The sequence below is a fragment of the Neofelis nebulosa genome, chromosome 2, assembly GCF_028018385.1.
Source record: "Neofelis nebulosa isolate mNeoNeb1 chromosome 2, mNeoNeb1.pri, whole genome shotgun sequence".
In the NCBI taxonomy this organism is placed as follows: Eukaryota; Metazoa; Chordata; class Mammalia; order Carnivora; family Felidae; genus Neofelis; species Neofelis nebulosa.
The window spans coordinates 34,089,431-34,108,496 of record NC_080783.1 but is presented as its reverse complement, the minus strand read 5'-3'; the positions used below and the strand labels follow the sequence as shown (position 1 = coordinate 34,108,496).

Genomic DNA, 19,066 nt, shown 5'->3' with positions numbered 1-19,066 from the left:
AAAACAAACAAAAAAACCCACAGTCCAAAGGGCTGGAAGAAAGAAATTTGGATTTTAAAATATGTTTCAGGGGCACCTGGGTGGCTTAGTCACTTAAGCATCTAACTCCTAATTTCACGTCAGGTCATGATCTCAAGGTTCATGAGTTCGAGCCCCACATGGGGCTCTGCACTGGTGGTGCAGAGCCTGCTTGAGATTCTCTCACTCTCCCTCTCTCTCTACCCCACCTTTGTTTGCTCTCTCACTATCAAAATAAATTAATTAAAAAAATAAAATAGCTGTTTCAAAATCCACCATTTAATAGTAAAGAGCTATATGAAAATTATGGCACGAATATCATGACCCATCAGTTTAGAAACTCATTGTTTAATGAAGAGACAGAAAATAAACAAGCAGACAAAAATGCTCAAAGCATTCAACTAAAAATTCACATTTTTAAGGGCACCAAAAAAATCATGAAAATATAGGCAATGATGTTTTTATTTGTGAGAACCATAAAAATACTCGGGCCAAATGTATGGTTTTTCTGCAAAGGATATGGCATGGTCACTGTAGTCTGAAAACAGCCCACACCAGCAGGAGTGATGTAAGAGCCATCTGTTTACTCCGGGTTGCCTGTGAATTCTTACCGTTTACCATCTGTATATCTGGAGGAAATTACTCTCTACCTAATGCTTATTTTAGAAAGATGGTGAATCATTCAAAGTTGGATGAAGGGTACCACGTAAACAGAACATATACCTGAATAGATTTAATAAATGCTATTAATTTAATAAATATGATGATTAAGTGGTACTATGCCTTGTGTGTGATGATGATTAGCTTTTACTAAAATGTACAGTTCACGGTTTACAGAGAAATTCTGAAGACAGATCTAACCTGTGCTTATCTAACCTGTCAGAGATCAAGGAGTAACTAACTGCTCCCTTGATTAAAGCTAAACAGTACCAGGTAAAAAGCAGAGAACTCCTCTGGGAGGGTGTGGAAGTGCACAAGCACACTTTTCACTGGATGTAAAGTGGATTTTATCCTACTACCTGACAATCAAAAATGTTGAGAACCTTTTAGCGAAGTGAATAAAACAGTCAACCTTTTTCCTCTTTTAGTGCCACATTTTTTGAATACAGATTTCTTAATGTGGTTTTCATCTTATGCCATATTTTTTTTTACCACCACACATTTTTTTCAAATCCAAATGGAATTAAAACCATAGAAACTGTTCTGAAACTTTCATTATAGTAAATAACTATAAATACTAGGCAATATAAATACTATATATGCTACAGAATAATGGCTCCCAAAGATGTCCACATCCTAATGCCCAGACCTGTGAATAAGTTAGGTTAAGGGCAAAAGGGAATTAAGGTTGCTAATCAGCTGACCTTAAGAGAGGGAGATTACCCTGGTTATCTGCGTGGTTATCACAAACATCCTTAAAAGTGGAAGAGGGAGACAAAAGGAGAAAGAGAGAGAGAAAGAGAGTTGATGAAGGAAACATGTCAGAGATTCTTCACTGCTGGCTTTGAAGAAGGGAAGGTGGGGAGCATAAGCCAAAGAATGGGGGTGGCCTCTAGAAGCTGGAAAAGGCAAGGAAACAGATTCTCTCCATGAGCCCCCAGGAAAGAAAGCAGCCCTGCTGACACCTTGATTTTAGCCCAGCAAGACTGGTGCTACACTTTTAACCTAAGGAGTTGCAAAATAATAAGTCTGTGTTATTTTAAGCCACTAAGTTAGTAGCAATTTGTTAAATAGCAACAGAAAGCTAGCCAATATACTATTTTGTACACATCTTCCGAGATTAGTATTTATAAATCTATCTCACTTTGTTTTAATGGTATTTATTATGTTTGACTTACAAGAAGACAGGTCTGCCTAAGTCTCAAAGACAGCAAAGGGAAAAAGAAATGACTGCTAAGGAAACATAACTAAAAAAAATATTGCAGATAAATGTGGGAAGCTTATGTTATAAAGTTTTACCTTACTTAAATTTATATTTAATGGCATTTACCAACTCTATTTAATCTAACATTCTTTCTCAACTGTGTATCCATATAGAGAAAGTAAACCCAAAATTTTTGTTTTTCTAATATTTTTATGATCCCCAATCCAGGAAATCTTTAAGGTTTGCCTCAAGCATTCAAATCGCATTTAGATTTTTGTATCCTCTTTCATTGCTTCACATTTTTAATTGTTACAAAATTGTCTAATCATGGGGCTTCTTCTGGGGATATATCTTACCAGGTGAATTTTAAGGTTCTCATTCTACATTCCTTTGAGGAACAGAATCCCTAAACTCTGCTACTTTTCTTCTATTATAGTAACTTTCCTTCATAGGTCTTTATTATATTAAACCAGCTCTGTGTTTGGGCGCCTGGGTGGTTCAGTCAGTTAAGTGTCCGACTTCAGCTCAGGTCATGATCTCATGGGTCGTGGGTTCAAGCCCTGCATTAGGCTCTGTGCTGATAGTGCAGAGCCTGGAGCTTGTTTCAGATTCTGTCTCCCTCTCTCTCTCTGCCCCTCCCCTGCTCACACTCTGTTTCTCTCTCTCTCTCTCTCGCTCTCAAAAAGTAAATAAACATTAAAAAAAAGAAACTGTGTGTTATACAGTCAAAAATCCGGGGTCCTCTTTTGCCTTGCACGGCCTTTCCAGAGATCAAAGTCACCTGTAAAATGAGCAAAAGAGACTCTAGCATCCCCTCCAGCTATTAAGTTCTATGAATTACACTACAAAACCAGATTCATTTAAAATTTTTTTTAATGTTTATTTATTCTTGAGAGAGAGAGACAGAGTACGAACAGGGGAAGAGTAGAGAGAGAGGGAGACACAGAATCCTGAAGCAGGCTCCAGGCTCTGAGCTGTCAGCACAGAGCCCCACGTGGGGCTCAAACTCACGAACCGCGAGATCATGACCTGAGCTGAAATCCAGAGCCAGACACTTAACAGACTGAGGTCACCCAGGTGCCACTAGGAACCTGTAATCTAAAACAACTATCATTTTTGGTGGGAGTCCGCAACTTTTAACTATTTTATACTTCCTTTACTTTCTTTTATGTACTTTTAACATCAACTTCATCTTGAAGAGTATACTGGAAAGCTGCGTTGCTTACAAGACCTTCTATAGTGCTTTAACTATGTATTCTAATGGTGATGATTTACATTTGTCTCAAAAGTTTTAAGTCTATTTTATGGTAAACATACTTGTATATAGTGCCCAGATTAATTTTGCAGGGAGTAGCCTGCCTGCAAACACTCACCTGGCTCATCTTCTCACTGGAAGAAGGAAGCCTGAGCGCTTTTAATTTCATAAAAGGCTGCCAACTTGGTAAAAGAGAAACCAGTAAACAAATGAGAGGTCCTTTGTCCTAGAACAACTACGACTTGGTAATATATTAGACGTAAGTGGAGGATAAAGGAGAAGGAGGTATCAAAAATGATTTCTAGGTTCTGCCTTGAACAACTGTGTGTTGGTGGTACCATTTGCCAAAACGGGAAAAGTAAAAAATATAGGAGTCTGAAGAAGTTTTTTTTTATGTTCAAGATGGCAGTGAGAAATACTAGAGTACCTATGAAGAGCAGCTGAATGTGAGTATGGAGTTCAGAAAAAAGGTCTCAGCTATTGATATAAACTTGGGAAGGTATATAGATAATATGTGAAATCAAAGCAATGGATAACAACATCACTGGGTGTGTAATAGGAGAAAGGAAAGGCCCAGGACCAACCTGTAAGGAGCTTCTGCATCTACAGATTGGATAGGATGAGGAACTAGCAATGACAACTGAGTGAGAAGCGATCTGAAAGGTGGAAGAAGCATGAGTCTGTGGGCACATAAAAGCAAAGCAGAGTGTTTCCAGGAGGAAGGCCTGGTCGATTAGGTCAATGCAGCTGGGGTCTCAGGTTAAGAACAAAAATCTGTCCAGTGGATATGCCAACACAGATATCACTGTTGAGCATGGTCAAAGTTTCAGTGGTGGCAGGGGACTGAAAACCAGATTGGAGTAGGTTGACTATAAATGGGGGGTGAGAACAAGAAAATTAAGTTCATATAAAGAATTCTTTTGAAAAACTCTGTTGAAATGACAGAGAAATAGAGCAGAAGCTGGAGAAGAATGTGAAGATAAAGAGTGTTTCCTGTATGTGTATGGTTGGGGAGGTGAGAGACAGCTGAACATGTTTGCATTGACAATGACACCAATCCTAGACTCAAGAGGACAGAGGGCAGAACCAAAGTCCTGGACAAAATGAAAAGGATGACATCCAGAACACGTTTTGGGACTGATCTTTCACAAGAGGAAGGGCTGACATTTTAATAAGAAAGGAAACAGATATAGATTATAGATACACACATATATTTAACAGATACAGACAGGATTACAGATTTAGTGTTGAGAGAAAAAGCATGTGTAAGTGCTTTTATATATTCCCAGTATATGTGTGCTATCTATTCTAATCTCATTCCCGGCTCCAGTCATTCTGTTTCTTTATTTTATCTTGCCATACTATACATTTTCATATACTGCATTAAATCCTTTTAGAAACAAGGCAGAATACAAATTTTAAAAAAATTAGTGTGGAACAGAAATGTGCTAGTGGACTATTCTCTCAAATGCAAAGAGAAAATTAAAATCATGTAGGATTCTATTTATTCATCTCTAATAAACTTTATTCTCTGGATAAAGTCCTCTTCCCTTAATGATTTAGTGAAAGATAAATTTATGAGTCATAAGCATATTAACTCTCAAATGCTAAAATTTCAACAACACCACATGTATTTTTTTCATCTATTATGTTCCAGGTATGCCAGTCTAAAATTTCTATGAAAGCCAAAAATATCTTATTCTCTAGGATAGCCCAGCTACTTAACATAGTCCTGATGTATAATACTGTTGGTACTCAATAAATATTTGTAGATAGATTAGGCCCACATAAATAAAGGAGTTCCTGTCCTTAAGGAGTTTACATGCTATCATGTTCTGTCTTTCTGACAAGAATGATGGCTCTCTATATGGACAGCACCCTGAAAGCATAAAAAAAGCAGCAAAGTTGAGCACTTTCAGTCTTATCCTCATATCTCACTTACTGGTTTAAAATAGGTATATTGATTAAAACTATTTCAATAACTGTAACTACAAGAGTAATGATACTTGGAGATTAGAATAATAAGACATTAAGATAGAAAGACAATAAACAATAGAGTGGTAAACTGTATCATAATGCCCTGAAAGAAACTTGGACATACACTGAATGCAAAATAAAATTACTACAGATTTCATGCATTTACACTTTCTTTTTAAAGTTTGAATTGGCTGCATTTTATTAAAATGTAGTAAACCACAGTTTACATTTGTGGATGCAGTAAACAATACTTTTAAGACACTATGGCATTGCACACATGGTTATTGTTGAATAAATATTTTCTTTTAGAGACTCAGTCAATATATTGACACATGGATCAAGGCAACTTTTGACTCAAACACCTGACTTACAACTAATCTATACACCAACAACTGCTACTTCCTGGATATACCACCACCAAAGCCTTTACCATCCACTAATGAAGGTTGAGGAACACTCATCTTGCACTGCAGCCTTGACAAACCAATCACCAAAGGATGAGGCCACTTCAAAACCCAGCTCTCCCAGCCCTAACTGGAAAGCAATGCCTGATACCACTATGGGAGCTGACTAGCCCCTTAAATACTGACCCAGAGTTCAAGAATCCAGTAAGTTAATGCAGTGAATAAAGTCAGTCAGTAGGCTAGCCTAGAAAGTACTTATTATCTATAATGTTGTTACTAATGGAATAATCCCCCCCCCCAAAATCATTGATTTAAAATATATTATAAACTCCTGAGAGGTCAGAAACTATGACTTATTCATTGGTACATTCTCATATCCATAGTAATCACTAGGTACAAACAGGCTACATTTAAGTGAGTACTCAGTGAAAGATAGCACTTTGTCTTAAATTCCAATCCATGGGTTTCCAAATGATGTAGAAGATTTCCAGTACCTGTAATAAAAGTCAGTATCATACATAAAAGTAAAGTGTCTAATTACACAGTAGAAACTCATAATTTGCTAATGGTATTCCCTAACAATTAAGATCCTTTTATTTCATGTCAGTTCACAAATGTTATATAACCCAGGAATGAACAGCCTCTTTCTCCTTAGTACATGGAGACACTTTTTGGTGCCATCAGGGACACTTAAGATTCATAGTCTTTTTTATGGCCTGCTTATTTTCACCCTATAAAGTACTAACACTGCACTCTACTGATTGTGAAAATCCTCTAAAATGGATATTACCCATGGGGGCGGGGGGAGGTTGTGTTTAAACTTGGTAAAATAAATGCCTAGTGATGCCCACTTAGCTCCATTTTGTATCCAATGCAAATTTTTTTAAGGTAAATTTTTCCAGATAAATAAAATAAAACATTTTGATGGGTAGTACAATACTAGGAATTGAATCAGGGATATACAAATCAAAGCCATATTGAGATACCACCTCACACCAGTCACAGTGGCTAAAATGAACAACTCAGGAAACAACAGATGTTGGCAAGGATGTGGAGAAACAGGAACCCTTGTGCACTGTTGGTGGGAATGCAAACTGGGGCAGCCACCCTGGAAAACAGTGTGGAGGTTCCTCAAAAAATTAAAAATAGAACCACCCTATGACCCAGTAATAGCAGTACTAGGAATTTATCCAAAGGATACAGGAGTGCTGACTCATAGGGGCACATGTACCCCAATGTTTATCACAGTGCTTTCAACAATAGCCAAATTATGGAAAGAAGCTAAATGTCCATCAACTGATGAATGGATGAAGAAGATGTGGTTTGTATGTACAATGGAATACTACTTGGCAATGAGAAAGAATGAAACCTTGCCATTTGCAACAACATGGATGGAACTGAAGGGTATTATGCTAAATGAAATAAGTCAGAGAAAGATATCATATGCTTTCACTCATATGGGGAATTTGAGAAACTTAACAGAAGACCATGGAAGAAGGGAAGGGGTTAAAAATAGTTTCAAACAGAGAGGGAGGCAAACATATGAGGCTCTTAAATACAGAGAACAAACTGAGGGTTGAAGGGGAGGCGGGGATGAGGGGAAATGGGTGATGATGACCATTGCGGAGGGCACCTGTTGGGAGGAGCACTGGGTTTTGTATGTAATCCATGAATCATGGGAATCTACTCCCGAAACCAAGAGCAAACTGTATACACTGTATGTTAGCTAACTTGACAATAAATTATATTTAGAAAAAAAAAAAAAATACCAGGAATTGAATTTCAAATTCTCAGTTACTGCAACAATTCGTGTCTGTTATTATATGATAGAATATAATTGCTGATACAAATTGTTTATTCCTTTAATATTTTGCCACTGTTCTTTCATTTAAATGGCCACAATTTTTTCTAAAAAAGGCAATATTACAGAAACACGGTTCAAAGCATGTTGGCTTATTTTATCAATCAATAACATCTAGAGCTTAAGGTAATCACAAGGCCACATAACTCGACAGGGAGTATACATGCCAAAAAACAGTGCTCTGGAGATATAGGTTTCACTTATTTTTAAAGAGCTAGCAACAGGTATTCTTGATGAGGAATGAAATATTTTTAACTCACAAGTTTAAATACTGAGGTTATACTAGGAACTGGCTATTAAATTTATTATTCACTACTCAAACCATTTAACACATTCTCATCATGTTTACTTATTGATACCTATAAAGAGAGAATTAATTTTCTTTGAGCAATAACTAGACACCGCATTCACAGTATAAAATCAGTTTTACCACATTGTAATAAAATATAACCAACCCAAACTTTAAAAAGTGTTAATGACCACATGATATCTGTGGTAATTTTGCATCTGAGTCACTCTGATCAAATTCCTTTTAGGGTTTTATGATATAATCTGCTTCCCTATCCTTTGAGAGGTCATGATCAGTATATGCCTGCATTCCCCAAGAGTCTCTAGAATTTAAATTCCTCTGCAGCCTTATAAGAAGCAGTATTCCTCATCTTAAGAAAAGCATTTTCCCAAGGGCACAAGTCAAACAGGAAAATAAAATTGACTAAATAACTGGTCTGTCTTCCCTCCTTAGAAAAGCTTTACACGGTGGAACTACACTGACACATTCTTTCCTCATTGCAGAAAGAAAAGAATTATTTTTTCCAGAGTCAACTACTTTGAGACTAAAAAGTAAAATAAAACATACTGGAAGAAAGCCCTAATTACACATAAAAACTGTATTTTTTAAAAATGTTTTATTTATTTGAGGGGGGAAGGGGCAGAGAGAGAAGGAGAATCCCAAGCAGGCTCTGTGCTATCAGCGCAGAGCTGGACACAGGGATTGATCTCACGAACCGTGAGATCATGACTTGAGCCAAAACCAAGAGCTGGACTCTTAACCAACTGAGCCATACAGGTACCCCAATAAAAATTGTATTTTTACAAAATTTCTCTTTAATTATATAGAATTTAAATTAAATTTTTTCAAGTGCTAGTTTCACAAACTGTGTGTGTGTGTTCCAATAAAACTTTATTTACAAAAACTGGCCACCAGTCCAGGGATGGTACAAACTGTAAATCATACACAAATCTGTAAAAAAATGAGCAAATCCATGTACCTACCCATCACTCAGTTTTAACATATATTAATGTATTTTTATATTCAAAATGCTTCAGCTGTTTTTAAAATAGAAGGAAAAGTTACACAGATTTCTGAAAGAGCACCACCCAAACCTATCTCCCAGAGTTAGCCACTATTCCTAAACTTAATGTGTCTCATTTCCATATACGGTCTTATACTTTCATGTACTTTCATTAGATACATATGTATCAATATATACCAATGTAAGCTATACTGTTTTAAAACTACATAAATGCCAGGTGCCTGAGTGGCTCAGTTGTTGAGCATCTGACTCTTGATTTCAGCTGGGGTCATGATCTCATGGTTGGTTCCTGAGAACAGGACCAGAGTTGGGCTCTGTGCTGACAGTGTGGAGCCTGCTTAGGATTTTCTTCTCTCTCTCTCTCTCTCTCTCTCTCTCTCTCTCTCTCTCTCTCTCTCCCTCTCTCTCTCTCTCCCTCTCTCTCTCTCTCCCCTTCTCTCTTCCCCCCCCCACTTCCAGCGCATGCGAGCATGCACATGTTCTCTCACAAAAATAAACTTAAAAAAAAAAAGAAAAAAGAAAAAAAACTACATAAATGCATATCATATACATCCTTTAGCAACTTGCTTCTTCACTATTATACACTTGTGATATATCCACATTAATAAGTATATATCATTTTTACTAAGGGATAGTATTTCATTGTATTAATAAACCACAGTTTATCCCTTTCCCACTAAAGTGCAGCTGGATTATTTTACTTTATTGCTATTTTAAGAGCTGCTATTATCATCTTTGTTACATATTTGCTTGGGCAATTGTCCTAAGTTTAGTTAAGAATTCAGCTCAACAAAAATTTAAGTTGTGGAAGAACCCTGGAATGAAAGTTACCCACCCAGATGCCATTATTGGGTCTAACCCCCACCTTCCTAATAGGGAGTTCATGTGAAACAAAGAAATGCATGATGACTCAGAAGAAAAAAATCTTTGTATTTAATAATTTTTATAGTTTAAATATGTAATAAGGGAAGCATGAGTTGAATAATTTGTGGAATTAATGAGACTAAAGTTGATCTCTTTGAACATAATTCACTGGCAGCCAAGTGAAATTCTATGAAACAGACCCAGTCTTTTTCTCATGAGTTGAGAGAACTATACGTTTCCTTCAAAAAAAAAAAGTCTTTAATACATTAAAGAATAACTTTACAAGAGCCCAAACAAGGAGTAATTACCTGACTAATTTAAATATTTTTGTTCTACCCACTTGGATCAATTTGTTCAGCTACTTTACCAACTGTTCAGCTTATCTACCAATTGTGTGATGCAAGAAACATCAAGACATAAGGTAAAGACAGCACTATGACATACACAGAGGAATGAGTGAGATTGGTATAGGAAAATAAATGCAACACTAAAAAGAACCATGCCAGAATTTGTTACTATTTTATTTGTGGTTACCCTGGTGTATTTTCTTAAGGACTGATATCCTACAAAATCTACTACTTTCTTATTACTGATGACTGAATCATCTGGTGATCAATGGAAAAGAGTGACAAGAAAAAAAATTGCTTAAAAAAAAAAACCAAAAAGCTCTACCAGAAAAATCTCTCATACAGTTGGACTATGTGCAAGGTTTAATTCCACAAAATTATAAAAAGGGCTAAATGATCTAAAAGTCATTAAAATCCTCACAGCACTCCTCTGAGTGTCTGAGAAAGGGGTTCAACCTCATACTACACAAAAACAGGCCTTCTTTTACACCATCTCAATAATCACCACTCTTTACCTTCCTTTGTGGTTTTTTTTTTTTTTTTTTTTTTTTAACTCATACCTTACCTAGTGTCATGTTAATACAGGATTATAGAAGGTTTTTACAAGTCAGAAATATTCTTTGGAAACTCCTTTAGAATGGATGCAGCAATACTGCATCAAACCCATGTTTTTTAATAAAAAAAGTAGTTTAATAGTACTCTTTCCACCTACCCACACGAAACTGAAATCATGTCTTGGTGAAGTTTTTAACACACTCTTGTGTCTTTAACAGTCAAAATGCCCAAAGATGTCTCAAATGATAACCTAAATTTTGAAAGGCTGCAATCTGGGCAGAAGGGATTCCAGTTCACATTGCTTGTATCTATTTAAAAAACAAGAGGCTTGCATGATGCAACTGAACCCTACCCCCCACCACCACCAAAATGACCCATTTGGTACTTTATTTTCTTGATCATTATCTTTTCAAATGTTAATACTGTCAAACACCTTTGAATTATTCTTGCTACAACTATGAACCTTGAATATGCCAATACCAGTCATAGTTTGCAAACTAAGTAATAAATTTATTTTTAAATGTTTATTTATTTTTGAAAGACAGAGAGAGTGTGAGCAGGGGAGGGGCAGAGAAAGACGGAGACACAGAATCCAAAGCAGGATCCAGGCTCTGAGCTGCCAGCACAGAGCCCGACGTGGGGCTCGAACCCACAAACCGAGAAATCACGACCTGAGCCAAAGTCAGACGCTTAACCGACTGAGCCACCCAGGCGCCCCCTACGTAATAAATTTAAACTAGGTATAGATTTCAAAAGCATCTCCTCCACATTAAAATACCCTTACTAAATACCAAAGTTACACAGACCAACCAGAAATCATATTTTCTGTAACTATAAGTCAATGTGTCATAAAATTATCTGGAAACCATCCCTTGAATTAAAAACTGAATTATAGGAGCGCCTGGGTGGCTCAGTCAGTTAAGTGTCCAACTTCAGCTCAGGTCATGATCTCAGGGTTAATGAGTTTGAGCCCCACATAGGGCTTGCTGCTGTCAGCACAGAGCCTGCTTCTGATCCTTTGTCTCCCTGTCTCTCTGCCCCTCCCTCTCTCTCTCCCTCTCTCTCTCCCTCTCTCAAAAATAAACAAACATTTAAAAACAAACAATAAATAAATAATAAAATAAATTAAAAAATAAAAAGTGAATTATAGTTTTTCTCTAAAAATATTCAGTGCTCTTTCCCACTTAGAAGAAAGTGAGCCAGTGTGGGTCATGAAATAGTGGAAGAAGAAATTATTATAAAAATAGGTAATTATGTACTGAATATTTACCAGTGCCAGACACTCTAACAGATATACACGAACCATTAAACGTAGAGATGCTATTATGAGGAAGGTACCTTAATTCTCAATTTAGAATTAAAGAAAATGATACAGAGAAGTAACTTTCCCCATATCAAAGATATAAGTGGATATGATGTCAGGTATGCCCATATCCAAAGCCTAGGATCTTAACCACTATGCTTATATTATTGAGATTAAAATACTGCAATTTACTGTAAAAGCCAAATTTTTACTGCTTTAAATTGCTTAGTTAACTCATTAACTCAAAGGTCAAGTGGTCACTCCAAATCATTCATATTTATGATAAACTGGGGGGAAAACTGGGCCAATAACCTTACTGAATTTTGATACCTGTTCAGAATAAACACACATCACACAATTTTATTCTTTAAATTCTTAAAGAGCATTTACGGCCACGAACAAATCTAAAAGGCAATAGACTAAGGATCTGCGTTTGTGTTTAACAGTTATTTCCTTTTCCCTCCTAGAGAGAATACTGTTCTTGAATATGCCGCTTCAGCCAGTGTGTTTTTCTTCGTCCCTCATTATCAAAGCCCTAAGCAGGAGTACAACACTTCTGCCAACCTATAGCTGCTTGTCTCTAAAGTAGCCCTATTACCCAAAAGACCAACACCAGCGTCAGTACAACTTCCTAATGAGACCCTATGTTACTTTCCTGCCTTCGTTCCTTCAAAGAACTTCTCACCCTCTGATGGTTCACTTGACACGCCAAAGGACTTGCTTAAACTACTAATTTTTAATATCAGAGTCATTTTCATTTTCTGCAACCGCCCTCTCGAGCCACGCAAACCCTAGGTCCACCCCTCACCGAGATCTGCATCCTGGAGCAAACCCGTCTGGGACACTCACCGAGGTTCGAGGCCAGGGATTCCGGTGTACCTGCTAGGCGTCTGGAGTGGATAGTCAATAAATCCTCATGAATGAGTAAAGGAGGCAGCGTGGGTGGAAGCGGGAAGGGAGGGTCGTGAAACACTTTCGCGCCGCTGAGACCAATGCAGTGGCGCCCGTCTGAGGAGGGAGGTGGGGGGCGAGTGAGAGAACCTGGGGCCGGGACAAGGGGCCGCCACGGGTGCTCCTTGGCGGGCAGGCGCCGTCGGTCCGACGCAGGCTTTTTGGAAGACGCGGGCGCCGTCTCTGTGAGTCACCAAGGGCGCTCCCGGGCCTCGGCCTGCGCCCTCGCCTCTCTCTGGGACCCCCGGCCTCCCGCACACAGGACAGCCCGGCCTATCAGCCCTGCGAAGCCAAGGGCCGAGCGGGGACTCACGCTCGCTCACCTGACGCTCCACCCGCAGCACCCCAGTCTGCATCCGGCGCGAGCTTCACAACCCAGCGGGTCCCTGAGATCAGCTGATTCACGAGGGGCGGGGCCTCCGTGAAGGGGCGGGGTTGCAGGGCGGCTAGCTTGGGTGAAGGTGCTCGGGGATTGCCCCTGAAAAATAGGTAGGGTTAGACGCCGACGGCGTCTGATAGCGATCAAAATTAGCCAAGAGGCCTTAGGCACTGTGGGTAAAGCCCTCAGGAGTACTGCCCCTCCCTTAGGACAGGGCGGAGCCACCAGTCCTTAAAAGCGCTTGGGCGATGATGTAACACGCAGTCGTCGGGTCCTAACTACCCGACCGCTTCCATGGTAACAGGTGGTGATGAGCGTGATTGGGAGCTGCAGACATTTTGCTGCCACTTCAAACGGCAAAAGTCAGACGATAAGTTTGGTACTCTTTACAGGGAAAATGTGAAAATATTTTCAAACTGCTTCCATGGACTATACACTAACAGTAGTTGTTTCCGCCACTACAGATGACGTCATCGCCACGCGGCGTCAGTTGGCTCTAGTGTCCACACTGTTATTTACTTGGTTGCAGCCCCGAAGGGTGAAGTGGGCTAGGAGGCAATGAATTGGTATCTTTTATGATTCCCCACAGGGTTCCCAGTGTACAGTCTGAGTAAAACTTGTTTGCGTGCTCAGCACACAGTTTCACGACAGTTTGCTTGTCGTAGCCACAGCCCCACCCCGACTCAGCTCGCAGCTGGCAAGTCCCCTCAGGAAGATTTTCCGGAGCTTGCCACCCTTGGTATGCAGTGGCTACGAACTTTGCTGTTAGGCAGAGTGCCATCGCTGGGCCTGCAAACCTGTATTCAGACCATCAGCGACGGATAATGCAGTCACCTTCTGAAGTTCCTGCATAAATGGGTCGATCACGTTCACCCTCAACTCAGTTGCTTCCTTGATCCTCCACCCACCCGCAAAATCGTTAGTCTGCAACAATTTAGACAACCTTGTCCACTCTTGTACCAGGGCTGAAAACAACGTAACCCTGAGAATTGGCAGCACTGCAAACCAAAGGTGTCCAACTTCAGTAGGGATTTCCCTGTAGCCCAGCAATCTTGCTAAACCTAAACAAATCTTTAACACATCGCTACTAGGAATTTCTTCTTTTCCCTTTGCCTTCCATTTCCGACCCCCCACAATGTTATCTGAGCTCTACCCACCCACCCCCTTTGGCAAACAGTTTTAAAAATAATTTAAAAACCATCTCCTACGTTTCCGAGGAAATTGAGACTACTAGGGATGAACTTCCCTAAGCCCCACCAACCACTGTTACAAAACCTACCTACAGCCCTTACCTTCCTTTCCTTCTCCCTCTTTCTCTTTAGAAGAGACATTCTGTCCTGTCAAGATGTATCCCTCCACCTGAATTCAGGATCCCTTCCAATCCCCTTAGAGATCTTGCCCCATTACTTATCCCTTCCTTTTTGTATATTTTCTTTTCTTTTCTTTTTTTCCTTTTTTTATATTTTCAATCTCTGGTTTTCTTACCACTCTTTTTTTTTTTTTTCTTTTTTAAATTTTAGAGAGAGCATGCCAGCAGGGGAGGGGGCAGAGGGAGAGAGAGAGAGAGAGAAAGAATCTTAAGCCGGCTCCCTGCTCTATCCCACCACCCTGGGATCATGACCTGAGCTGAAATCAAGGTAGCTCAGCTGACTGAACCACCCAGGCACCCCTCTCTTATTACTCTTATTTCTCACTGTATAAGCCTGTTCCTACCTATCACACTTTTAATGTCTTTTTCTTCTGTCCTTCTTTTGTTTGCAACCTACTTTTCTCCCTTTACCTTCTAACCTTCCAATCTTCCTCATCTCAGTCTGCAATCTCTACTTTTTCAGACCTACTGAAACCAGTAGTCACCTCCTAATTTTGGAATCTAGTGATACAGTCTCAGAATGGAGCCACTCTGTGCAGCTATTTAAAAGAAAGAGTAATCTATATGTATTGATATGGAATGGTCTGGAAGTTAGGTTGTTAAGATTAAAAAAAGGTAAATGCTGAGTCATGTTTATTGTAGTCCACCAATTGTGTGTTAGGTGTGTGTGTTTGAGAGACAAAGGTATATATATCCTTTTCTTTCTATAAGCGTATATGAGCTCTGAAGGGAAACATTAAAAGGTTACTGACACTGGAAAGGAGAATTAGGAACAAAGGTGGGAGGAAAACTCACTCTTCACTCTATGGCATATTTCACTGTTTGAGTTTGTAACGTTACAAATGTGGTTTGAATATACTTTTTACTTATTTAAAAGACTTCTAAATGTGAAAAGAAGTATATAATTTTCAGTCTTCCTTTCCCTCATTTCCTCCTTGATTTCTGGGACACACTCCTTCTGGGTTTTACCCCTACCCCTTCAGACCTTTCCTTTACCTTTTCAGACTTTCTTTCACCTGTCCCTTAATTCTTAGACTAAATATTTATTGCACACTTATTATGTGTCAGGCATTATTCTAGGCACTAAAGAGGCATGATAATGAACAAAACAAACAAGGATCTCCGCTCTAGTGGAACTTGCACTCTGGTAGTGTGGAAGATAGTCTCTAGAGATAGCAGCTATTAATTCCTCCTTCCATGTAGACAAATGCCACTGTTGATGTCAAGAGATGAAATCAATTTCCTCTTCACCTGAATATGGGCTAGTTTTGTGATATTTTTTTTAACTAACAGAATATGGCAGAAATGAAGTTCTGAGACTCCTGAATCAAGGCCTTACACAACTGGCAGCTTCCACATCCCCCTCTGAGAAGCCAGCTGCCATGCTCTAAAAAAGCTTCAACTATATTACAGGTTGGTAAGAGACAATGTGGAGAGATAGGCCACGAGGAAGAGCATTATAGTGCCAAAATATGAGCGGAGCCTTCTGGGACCTTCCAGGCCAGCCCAGTTACTGGCTGAATGCAGATGAGTGACACCAGCCAGTGGCAAGTGGAGCAGAACAGCCTATTCAAGCCCTGCCTGAATTCCTGGCCCAAATTCGCAAAAAAATAAGAAATTGTTTCTTTTAACCACTAAGTTTTGGGATGGTTGGTTATGCAGCAACACCTGAAACAAGTGGGAAGAGTGAGAACTAATAAACGAATATGGTGGTGACTGGGCTATAAAGAGGCAAAATAGTGCAATACTAAAAGCACATGCTTTTAGCCAGACAGCCTAGGTTCAAATCTCAGCTCCAGCACTTACTAGCTTTGGGAACTTAGCACAAGTTATTTGGTTCTGTGTACCTCTGTTTCTTCATCTACAAAACAGGGGTAGTTATCTACTTTACAGGGTGATGGGAGGTTTACATGTAAATTTTTTAGAATGGTATGTGGCACATAAGCACATATTAATGTTGTGAACAATAAAGGTAAGAGAGTAGATAGAAAAGAGTGCAATTTTATATAAGGTTAGCAGGAAAAATCTCTCTTCTAAAGGGACTGTAACATATCTGAACAGATCTGTAAAGAAGCCAGGGCAAACCTTATGGATATCTGACAGTCTGTAACTAGCAAAGGCTAGGAGGGTGGTGTGGCTGGAGCTGAATGAGAAAAGTTTGAAAGAAGCTGAGTGAGACTAGAGCCGAATTTAAAAAGGTGGAAAGATAAGAGATAAGAGAATATCAGGTAGATAATGATGTGGTCTGGGGACAGATCCTTTGGGCCAAGGAAAGGACTTTGGGCTTATCTGAATGATATGGGCAACGCTGCAGGGCCATCCTTGGGGTTGTTGTAATCTGGATGCTGTTTTAAAGAGATGACTCTTCTGCTCTGTGCAGAGTGATCAGAGTGTAAGAGTTTGAGTGGAAGCAGAGAGATCAGAAAGAGGCTATTGCAATAGTTGAGGCAGTCATATTGGCTTGGCCTGGAGTGGCAATGGAGGAAAAGGCAAAAAGGAGTTATATTCCTGATGTATTTTGAAAGTAGGGCCTAAATATTTGCTCATGGATTAGGCATGAGCTTTGAGAGAAAGAGAAATTAAAGCCTAAGTTATTGGTGGAAATGTGTTGTCACTCACTGAGATGGGCAAGACGGGGGGGTGGGGGGGTGGGGGGGAAACGTATGGGGAAATGGAGAGGAGGTACCATGTGTTCATATTTGAGCATGTTAGAGTTTATATGGTTATTAGGCATCTGAATGGAGTCGTCAAGTAGGCAGTTGTATATAGGAGTCTTGTGTTAAAGGAGAAAGCAGGGCTTTGGAACTTGTTGATGGAAAAGTGAGGTAGTCTGAGGCCTGAGCCCTGGGACACTCCTCTATTCAATTTTTTTTTAATGTTTATTTATTTTTGAGAGAGACAGAGTGTGAGTGGGGGAAGGGCAGAGGGAAAGGGAGACAGAATCCAGAACAGGCTCCAGGCTCTGAGCTGTCAGCACAGAGCCCAACGCAGGGCTCGAACTCACAAACCATGAGATCATGACCTGAGCCGAAATCAGACACTTAACCAACTGAGCCACCCAGGCGCCCAGACACTCCTCTATTTAGAAATTGAAAAGATTGGGAGACTCTAGTTCAGAATCCTGCTGGGTTCTGAGTGGGGGAAATACTTGTGTTTGAGAAACAGAAAGAAGGCAAAAATATCTAGCAGAGTGTATGAGAGAGAAGAGTGGTAGCAAATGAGGTTGTAGTGATTATGTAGGGGTTGGTAGGCCAGGATATGATTTTGTTTTTATTCCAAATGTAAGGGAAATTATCAGAAGAAAGTTTTAAGTGGGGAAATCATCTGATCTGATTTATACTTTTGAAAAAGTTCATTCTGGGGCGCCTGGGTGGCGCAGTCGGTTAAGCGTCCGACTTCAGCCAGGTCACGATCTCGCGGTCCGTGAGTTCGAGCCCCGCGTCAGGCTCTGGGCTGATGGCTCGGAGCCTGGAGCCTGTTTCCGATTCTGTGTCTCCCTCTCTCTCTGCCCCTCCCCCGTTCATGCTCTGTCTCTCTCTGTCCCAAAAATGAATAAAAAATGTTGAAAAAAAAAAAATTTAAAAAAAAAAAAAAAAAAAAAAAAGAAAAAGTTCATTCTGTATAGTGCTTTATGTGTACTTCCTACTTCATTACACAGAATATTAAAAAGAAGCTTACGTAACGATTGAGATTTAGTAATATTAATATTTTTAAGTTCATTCTGAATGAATATATTATAGGAGAGTAAGAATAGAAACAGCGAGACTAAGTAGGAAGTATTGCATTAGGTCAGAGGAGAGATGATGATGCCTTGGACTAGGGTGATCACAGTACGAATTGAGAATTAGATAGATTTTTTAAAATTATGTATTTGCCTTTATTTGAACTAACACATTGCTACCAGATTACATCACTTTTCAGAGCTGAGAATTAGATAGATTTGAGATATCCTCTGGAAGCAGAATTGGCATAATTTAATGATGGATCAGACATGATATTCAATTCATATACTGCCTGAGTTTTCTTCTTGAACAACTGATTCATAGGAAATCCATTTTCTGAACTAGAGAAGACTAATAAGAAGCATCTCAGCTTGGTTCAAGGGGTCTGTTTTTGGCATATGACTTTGGGATACCTTTTTGGCATCCAAGGGGAAATGTCAAATTGGCAGTTGGTCTTCTAGGGAGAAATTGGGGCTGGAGATAGAGATTTGAGAGTCATTTGCACATAGGTGCCATTCAAAGCTGAAGGGATTAGATGAAATTATCTGGGAGGAAACTGGAGATAAGGACTGTGCATGGGGTTGCCCAAACTTGGAAGTTGATCAGAGGAGGAGGCAGGAAAGATAATTGCAGAGAAGTCCCCACAAAAGTAGGAAGAAAACTAGGAAAGTGCCCACTTCACAGAAATCAAAGAGGCTTTCAAGAAGAGTGACATAAATGGTGTTGAATGTTGCTAAACAGTAGAGATAAGGTCTAATAAGCATTTGGATTTGATAAGATGGACTGCCTGGTGACTTGGCAAGAGCAAGTTCAGTGGAGCAGTAGATGCAGAGGTTTTATTGAAGGCGACTTAAAGAGAGAATAGGAGGTAAGAAAGTAAAGAC

At 39.5% G+C, this 19,066-nt stretch overlaps 1 protein-coding gene and 1 non-coding gene across 9 annotated transcripts in view; both read right to left on the bottom strand.

The window, feature by feature from the left end:
* ALS2 (alsin Rho guanine nucleotide exchange factor ALS2) overlaps nt 1-13,145 on the bottom strand; it is a 72,436-nt gene extending 59,291 nt beyond the window's left edge. For 7 of the 8 annotated variants that reach the window (XM_058708999.1, XM_058709016.1, XM_058709024.1 and 4 more), the window contains exon 1: nt 12,611-12,742. The gene's annotated coding sequence lies outside the window, so the exon portion shown is untranslated. Of the gene's footprint in view, nt 1-12,610; nt 12,743-13,035 lie in introns of those variants that run through there. The other variant, XM_058709009.1, reaches the window with a different exon arrangement.
* Nucleotides 11,087-11,171, bottom strand: TRNAQ-UUG (transfer RNA glutamine (anticodon UUG)). The gene has a single exon. It is a non-coding gene; the product is annotated as a tRNA-Gln (tRNA).
* Nucleotides 13,146-19,066: the final 5,921 nt, after the last annotated feature.